This window comes from Triticum dicoccoides, chromosome 6B (assembly GCF_002162155.2).
Source record: "Triticum dicoccoides isolate Atlit2015 ecotype Zavitan chromosome 6B, WEW_v2.0, whole genome shotgun sequence".
Lineage (NCBI taxonomy): Eukaryota > Viridiplantae > Streptophyta > Magnoliopsida > Poales > Poaceae > Triticum > Triticum dicoccoides.
The window spans coordinates 617,657,744-617,665,914 of record NC_041391.1 but is presented as its reverse complement, the minus strand read 5'-3'; the positions used below and the strand labels follow the sequence as shown (position 1 = coordinate 617,665,914).

Below are 8,171 nucleotides of genomic sequence, written 5' to 3'. Positions count from 1 at the left end.
CACGCACCGGAGACGCGTGCCGCCTCTTCGGACATGCCACAACACCACCCCGCATGTATGAGGGCCCGCTACGACACTCCGGTGGCATTGCTACCCCCCAGGGCCCCCGTCCCGCCTAACCCTGGAGCGGTTGACCACGAGATCTAGCCTTCTGACTTCCCACGGACGGGCTTTGACGAGTGGACCTCTCCACCCGGTTGTGTTAGGTCGGCCCAGAGGGACACCCGGGAGCAACATCCGGGCAAAAACCACAGCTACATCCACTCCGTGTAGACCCGACGCGTCCGTTTCCCCCCTCTAGGTGCCGGCGGCGGCGCCGTCCATGAGGGGGGGGCACACCGCGGATGTGAGGGGGGTCACTCTCTGGAGACGGGTGTCGGGCGTTTGCAACTGCCACAAAACTTCTGTCGGCATAGCTGTTTTTGATTTTAATAAAATATAAGGATCTATATTTGAAAGAACATGGCCGCACATTATTAACGTGCTCGAAAAAATACAAACTATATATATATATATATTCATAATATATGAAAAAAATACAAACTACATATATATTCATATGTATGTTTATATTTAACATGCTACATGTTAGTTGATATAATAATACACAAAAAAGCATTAAAAAATATGTACGGAAAAAAAATCTAACTATGCCGACGGCCTAGCCGTCGGCATAGATCCGACCAGCGTGCCGCGGATCACTGACGTGGCAGATATGCCGACGGCAGCCGTCGGCATAGCCTCTGCATGGTGCGGCCTGGATCAATGACGTGGCCTGCGGACCTATGCCGACGGCCCCCCGTCTAGGCCGTCGGCATAGCTCTGACGCCGTTTGCCAGGGGGTGGCCGGGCCCCACGTGTATGCCGACGGCCTTCGTAAGCCGACGGTAGCTGTCGGCGTATATGTAGCTAGGCCGACGGCCGTTCTATGCCGACGGGTGCCGTCGGCTTATCTCTGCGTAGCCCGACGGCCTTTGTACACCGACGGCCAGAACCAGGCTGTCGACATATCTCCGGAGAAGCCGACGGGGGCCGTCGGCATTGTTCTGGCCGTCGGGGTATGGCCCTGTTCCGGTAGTGTAGCGCGCCCGTACTGCGTCGCCACCGGCGGCTTGATCCGCAGTGCCTCGTACACAGTCGACTTCACCAGCGGCATCTCGGCCAGCGCCTGCATAGTCACCTCGCCGACGTTGGCGCGCACGGCGGCGCACACTTCCATCGCGAGGCGGCCGGGTACCCGCAGCCCAGCCACTTCACCAGCGACGGGAACTGGACCTTTAGCTTCATGCCGCCGAAGGAATTGAAGCAAATGGTGAAGAGGATGTTGTGCACCGTCTCCTCCCACGTGATGCCCAGCCGCTCGCCCTCGTCGATCACCGCCTTGCCCGCATCGCGGAAGAAGTCGGCGAGGCGGCCGTAGTCCTTCTTGATGAGTGCCGGTGGGAGGCGGAAGCTGTGGAGAAGGCCGTCCTCCACGAGGCCGGGCAGGCCGAGGCTGAGCAGGCGGGCTGCTGGAACAGAACCCACTTGGTGATCAGCTTAGGAGTTGGGCCCTTCATCACGGAGCGGCGAGTCGAAGGGGTCGCGGCCAAGGAGCGCCTGGCAAAGGAAGCCGAAGGCGGCGGCGTCGTTGTAGTTCCCGAAGTTGGCCTTGCTGACGCGGGCGAGCTTGTTCTCCATGCGGCCGAAGAGGCCGCCGTAGACCTCGCGGAACGTGGGGATCACATGCTGGCCGTGGTGGGTGAGGAGGTGGAAGAGGAGCAACTTGAGCGGCGCGTGGTTGGCCTCGGCGGGGTCGACGTAGGAGAGCACGCGGTAGGCGCCTGTGAGGTCGGTGGAGGGCATGAAGAGGTCGGTCATGTCGACCAAAGAGGTGTCGAAGAGGAGCGGGAAGAATGCGGCGTCAAAAGTTATAGGCTGAACTGGAAAAGCATGTTTGTAACAGAATATCTGTGCAAGGAAATTGAACAGTGCCATAGTCACATTGATAACACAAAGGATATATTTTTCAGTGATCTAACAAAATACTACATGTTTGTTACTGAACCAACAGAGGACAAGTTTGTGACTATGATTTGTCAAAATACAAGTTTGTCACTTAACCAATGAAAGACAAGCTTGTCACTATGATTTGCCATAGTACAAGTTTGTCACTGAACCAACAGAAGAGAAGCTACTTTACAAACAGACTGAAGATTCACTTATGTGATGAAGAGGGTCCTTTTGCAGCCTTGAAAGCTGCAAGGTTGAAAACATAGTGAGAGGTTGCCCTAGGTCCATTCCCATTAATCTTAAAGCCTACTGGAGCAATAATCACTGTCTGCTTCTTCTGTGCAACAGCAGGACCTTTTCCCTTTGGACCAGCAACAACATCACCTTTTGATTTTTTCCTTGGTGCTTAAACATGCTCCTACATCAGTACAAAATCTGCTGGTCATGTGGAACTAAATAAACAGGGAAGGGAAGCAAAGTATGTTGGTTATCTGAAATAAGAAAGACAGGGAAGTAAGCAAAAGATATGTTGGTTATGTGGAATTAGAGAACAGGGGCAAAAATAAGGAGAACTATTTGCTTGCTTTACAATATGTCAAACTACATTCAGTATGAAACATGACTACTCCAAAAACAGAGTTTCAGACTTAAAACTTTGTACTTTTTCTTTCTTCAGATTTTGACACTGACAGGGAACAAACAAACTAATGAAAATCACATCCTTCCTATCATTCACTTTTCACATCCTACACTTCTCACATCTCAAAACTCTAACGGGCGTCCTACTCATGGCATGATCGCTCAACCCAACGTATGCACAAAAATCAACTGACATCTACAAGAAAACACAGACTACTTTGAGCACCCTACTCATGGCGTCCCCTCCCCCAACCAAATCATGCCTGACCCTATCAAAAAAACCCTATCTCGTGCGCCCTACTAGAACTATGAAACAGAGGTGGCACTCAAAAATCATGGGGCATGGGCATGGCCGCGTGGGTGGGCATGGGATTCACATCACGTACCTATTAGTCTTTGTAATGTGATTTATAAAATTATTGCTAAATCTCTGGCTAATAGACTTAAGACTCACCTTCCTGACTATATTGATCCTGCTCAACAGGCTTCCATACAAGGTAGGCATATCAGTGATAACATCATTATTGCTCAGTAAATTGCTCACTCTTTTTCTCTTAAATCTTGGAATCATAAAGCTTTCATGCTCAAGATTGATCTTGCTAAAGCTTTTGACCGTCTTGAGTGGAACTTCATAGTTTCTGCTTTGGCTCGTAAAGGACTGCATGGTCATTTCATAAATTTGGTTCATGCCTGCATCTCCTCACCTACTTTCTCTGTGCTTATTAATGGTCAACTCTCTCAAAAATTTAAAAACTAAAGAGGTATTAGACAGGGCTGCCCCATGTCTCCTTATTTATTTGTTCTAGCTATCAATGAGCTATCCATTATGCTGAATGAGGCTTTGCAGGCCAATCATTTGTTTGGTATTTCTCTTGGACCAAATTGCCCTTCTGTACATTCCTTACTGTTTGCAGACGATCTTCTTGTCTGTGGGCAGGCTACTTGTCAGGAGGCTCAGGTTATGGCCAACTTGATTAATCACTTCTGTAACATCTCTGGCCAAACTCCTAATTGGAGTAAATCAGCTATTTTTTCAGTTCTCATGTTCCTCAACAGGTAAGAGATGACATTAAAAGCATTTTTCCAGTAGCTAATCTGGATGACAACTTCACTCATTTAGGTCATCCTCTCATTCTTCCTGCTAACAATAGAGCAGCTGCTTACAACTTTGTCTTAGATAAATTTCTTAACAAGCTGCCTTCCTATAAAGCTAATATGCTTTCTCATGCTGCTAGATTGGAATTAATCCGTTCTGTTTTCTCGGCCATTTTAGTTTATTACATCTCTAATATTTCATTCTCAAAAAAGTTCATTGCTAAACTTACTGCAGTAATCAGAAACTTCTGGTGGACAGGTATTAGAGAAATAGATTCCAGGAAAAGTCTTTGCCTTCGTGCTTGGAAGGACATTTCAAATTCAAAAACAGAAGGAGGATTGGGTATCAGAAACTTGAAGGCAATTAATGAAAGTCTAATTCTAGCTGTGGCTTGGAGGTTAGCAATTAATCCTACTTCACATTTATATTCTGTACTATGAGCCAAATATTTCCCTAATACAACTATTTGGAAAGCTACTCCAGCTCCTCCCAAGTCTGCTTTTTGGGCTGCTATTCTTAAAATGTTTCCCAAGATTAAAACTCATGCGTTCTACCAACTGACCCAGGGGAATATTTCTTTATGGAGCATGCCTTGGTGTACCAATTGGAATACTATTCATGACTACCTTATTCCTCAGCATTCTGCTTTTGTTTACCCCTCTTAAAGATCTTTGGATGACAAAAGCTAGGTCTTGGAATCATCAGCTCATCCGCCAACTTTTTAGGGAACCTCTTGCTTCTCAAATCATTAATACTAATATTATTTAGGATGTTAATGAAGATCTTCTTTGTTGGCCTTTAGCTCCCAATGGTAGCTGTTCTCCTAAACATGCTTATAAAATTTGTTTACAGGACATTCATGCTCATCCTAGAACAGCTCCTACTCAAGTCGTCACTGATTTAAAAAACTTTCTTAAAGTGATGTGGAAAAACAATTCCATGCTCCCTAAAATCAAAACTTTCACTTGTCGTCTTCTTAGTAAAGCTCTGCCTACTGGTATGAGAGCAGGTAAATTTTCTAGTCATATTTCTCAAATTTGTTCTAGATGTGCGCATCACGAAGACGATTTCCATCTTCTTTTCCTTTGTCACTTTGCTAGAGCTGCCTGGTTTGCGCACCTTTGTTTATTAGATCCGACACTCTGGTTCATAATCATGATTCTCTCCTTTCAGCCATTACTTCTTTTCTGAATTCTGGTCATCCTTTTGCTTCCATGCAAAATATTTTCAATTTCTTATGGTGCATTTGGAAAGCAAGGAATGAGCTCCTTTTTGAGCGCAGGAAAGTACACCCGAACAAGATTCACATCATGGCTGCAAATACAGACTGCGCGCTGCAGGCTAAGGCACTGGTGTCGGGATAAGTGTACAACAGTCTTTCAGACAGTTTGAATAATGAACAACATATACCTCTACAGGGTACAACTATCAAGTCGGATCTCATCATTAAAGGGACTAAATGTTGGAAATATGCCCTAGAGGCAATAATAAAAGTATTATTATATTTCAATATTCATGATAAATGTCTTTTATTCATGCTATAACTGTATTATCCAGAAATCGTAATACACGTGTGAATACTTAGACCACAATATGTCCCTGGTGAGCCTCTAGTTGACCAGCTCGTTGTGATCAACAGATAGTCATGGTTTCCTGACTATGGACATTGGATGTCGTTGATAACGGGATCACATCATTAGGAGAATGATGTGATGGACAAGACCCAATCTTAAGCATAGCATAAAAGATCGTGTAGTTCGTTTTGCTAGAGCTTTGCCAGTGTCAAGTATCTCTTCCTTCGACCATGAGATCGTGTAACTCCCGGATACCGTAAGAGTGCCTTGGGTGTATCAAACGTCACAACGTAACTGGGTGACTATAAAGGTGCATTACAGGTATCTCCGAAAGTATCTGTTGGGTTGACACGGATCGAGACTGGGATTTGTCACTCCGTATGACGGAGAGGTATCTCTGGGCCCACTCGGTAATGCATCATCATAATGAGCTCAATGTGACCAAGGTGTTGGACACGGGATCATGCATTACGGTACGAGTAAAGTGACTTGCCGGTAACAAGACTGAACAAGGTATTGGGATACCGACGATCGAGTCTCGGGCAAGTAACGTACCGATTGACAAAGGGAATTGCATACAGGGTTTGATCGAATCCTCGACATAGTGGTTCATCCGATGACAACATCGAGGAGCATGTGGGAGCCATCATGGGTATCCAGATCCCGCTGATGGTTATTGACTGAGAGCGTCTCGGTCATGTCTGCATGTCTCCCGAACCCGTAGGGTCTACACACTTAAGGTTCGGTGACGCTAGGGTTATGAAGATATGGATATGCAGAAACCTGAATGTTGTTCGGAGTCCCGGATGAGATCCCGGACGTCACGAGGAGTTCCGGAATGGTCCGGAGGTAAAGAATTATATATAGGAAGTGCTATTTCGGGCATCGGGACAAGTTTCGGGGTTATCGGTATTGTACCGGGACCACCGGAAGGGTCCCGGGGGTCCACCGGGTGGGGCCACCTGTCCCGGGGGGCCACATGGGCTGTAGGGGGTGCGCCTTGGCCATCATGGGCCAAGGGCACCAGCCCCTATAGGCCCATGCGCCTAGGGTTTCCCCTAGGAGGAGTCCTAGTGGTGGAAGGCACCCCTAGGTGCCTTGGGGGGGAGGGAAACCTCCCCTAGGCCGCCGCCCCCCCTAGTAGATCTCATCTACTAGGGCTGGCGCCCCCCCTGGCACCCCTATATATAGTGGGGGAGAGGAGGGACTTCATACACCAGCCCCTGGCGCCTCCACCTCCCCCCGTTACGTCTCTCCCTCGTAGTCTCGGCGAAGCCCTGCTGCTGTGACGCCCTGCATCCACCACCACGCCGTCGTGCTGCTGGATCTTCATCAACCTCTCCTTCCCCCTTGCTGGATCAAGAAGGAGGAGACGTCTCCCGTCCCGTACGTGTGTTGAACGCGGAGGTGCCGTCCGTTCGGCGCTGGTCATTGGTGATTTGGATCACGTCGAGTACGACTACATCATCACCTTGCAAGCTTCCGCACGCGATCTACAAGTGGTATGTAGATGCAAACTCTCTCCCTAGACTCGTTGCTTAGATGAACTCATAGATGGATCTTGGTGAAACCGTAGGAAAAATTTTAATTTTCTGCAACGTTCCCCAACAGTCTGTTGGAAATATGCCCTAAAGGCAATAATAAAAGTATTATTATATTTCATTGTTCATGATAATTGTCTTTTATTCATGCTATAACTGTATTATCCGGAAATCGTAATACACGTGTGAATACTTAGACCACACTATGTCCCTGGTAAGCCTCTAGTTGACCAGCTCGTTGTGATCAACAGATAGTCATGGTTTCCTGACTATGGACATTGGATGTCGTTGATAACGGGATCACATCATTAGGAGAATGATGTGATGGACAAGACCCAATCCTAAGCATAGCATAAAAGATCGTGTAGTTCGTTTTGCTAGAGCTTTGCAAGTGTCAAGTATCTCTTCCTTCGACCATGAGATCGTGTAACTCCCGGATACCGTAAGAGTGCCTTGGGTGTACCAAACGTCACAACGTAACTGGGTGACTATAAAGGTGCATTACAGGTATCTCCGAAAGTAGCTGTTGGGTTGACACGGATCGAGACTGGGATTTGTCACTCCGTATGACGGAGAGGTATCTCTGGGCCCACTCGGTAATGCATCATCATATTGAGCTCAATGTGACCAAAGTGTTGGACACGGGATCATGTATTACGGTACGAGTAAAGTGACTTGCCGGTAACGAGACTGAACAAGGTATTGGGATACCGACGATCGAGTCTCGGGCAAGTAACGTACCGATTGACAAAGGGAATTGCATACAGGGTTTGATCGAATCCTCGACATAGTGGTTCATCCGATGACAACATCGAGGAGCATGTGGGAGCCATCATGGGTATCCAGATCCCGCTGTTGGTTATTGACTGAGAGCGTCTCGGTCATGTCTGCATGTCTCCCGAACCCGTAGGGTCTACACACTTAAGGTTCGGTGACGCTAGGGTTATTAGGAAGACTAGTATGTGACTACCGAATGTTGTTCGGAGTCCCGAATGGGATCCTGGACGTCACGAGGAGATCCGGAAGGGTCCGGAGGTAAAGATTTATATATGGGAAGTTGTCAAACGGACACCGGGAAGTTTTGGGGTCATACCGGTATTGTACCGGGGCCACCGGAAGGGTTCCGGGGGTCCACCGGGAGGGGCCACCCCTCCCGGGGGGGCCACATGGGCTGCGTGGGGCAGGGAGCCAGCCCCTGGTGGGCTGGCCGCACCCCCCTCCCTTGGGCCCATGCGCCTAGGGTTGAGGGGGAACCCTAGAGGGGGCGCCCCCCTTGGCTTGGGGGGCAAGCCACCCTCTCCCCTCTCCCCTAGGCCGCCGCACCCCCCC

At 48.2% G+C, this 8,171-nt stretch overlaps 1 pseudogene; it reads right to left on the bottom strand.

The window, feature by feature from the left end:
• LOC119321334 overlaps positions 1–8,171 on the bottom strand; it is a 44,850-nt pseudogene that overhangs the window by 18,976 nt on the left and 17,703 nt on the right.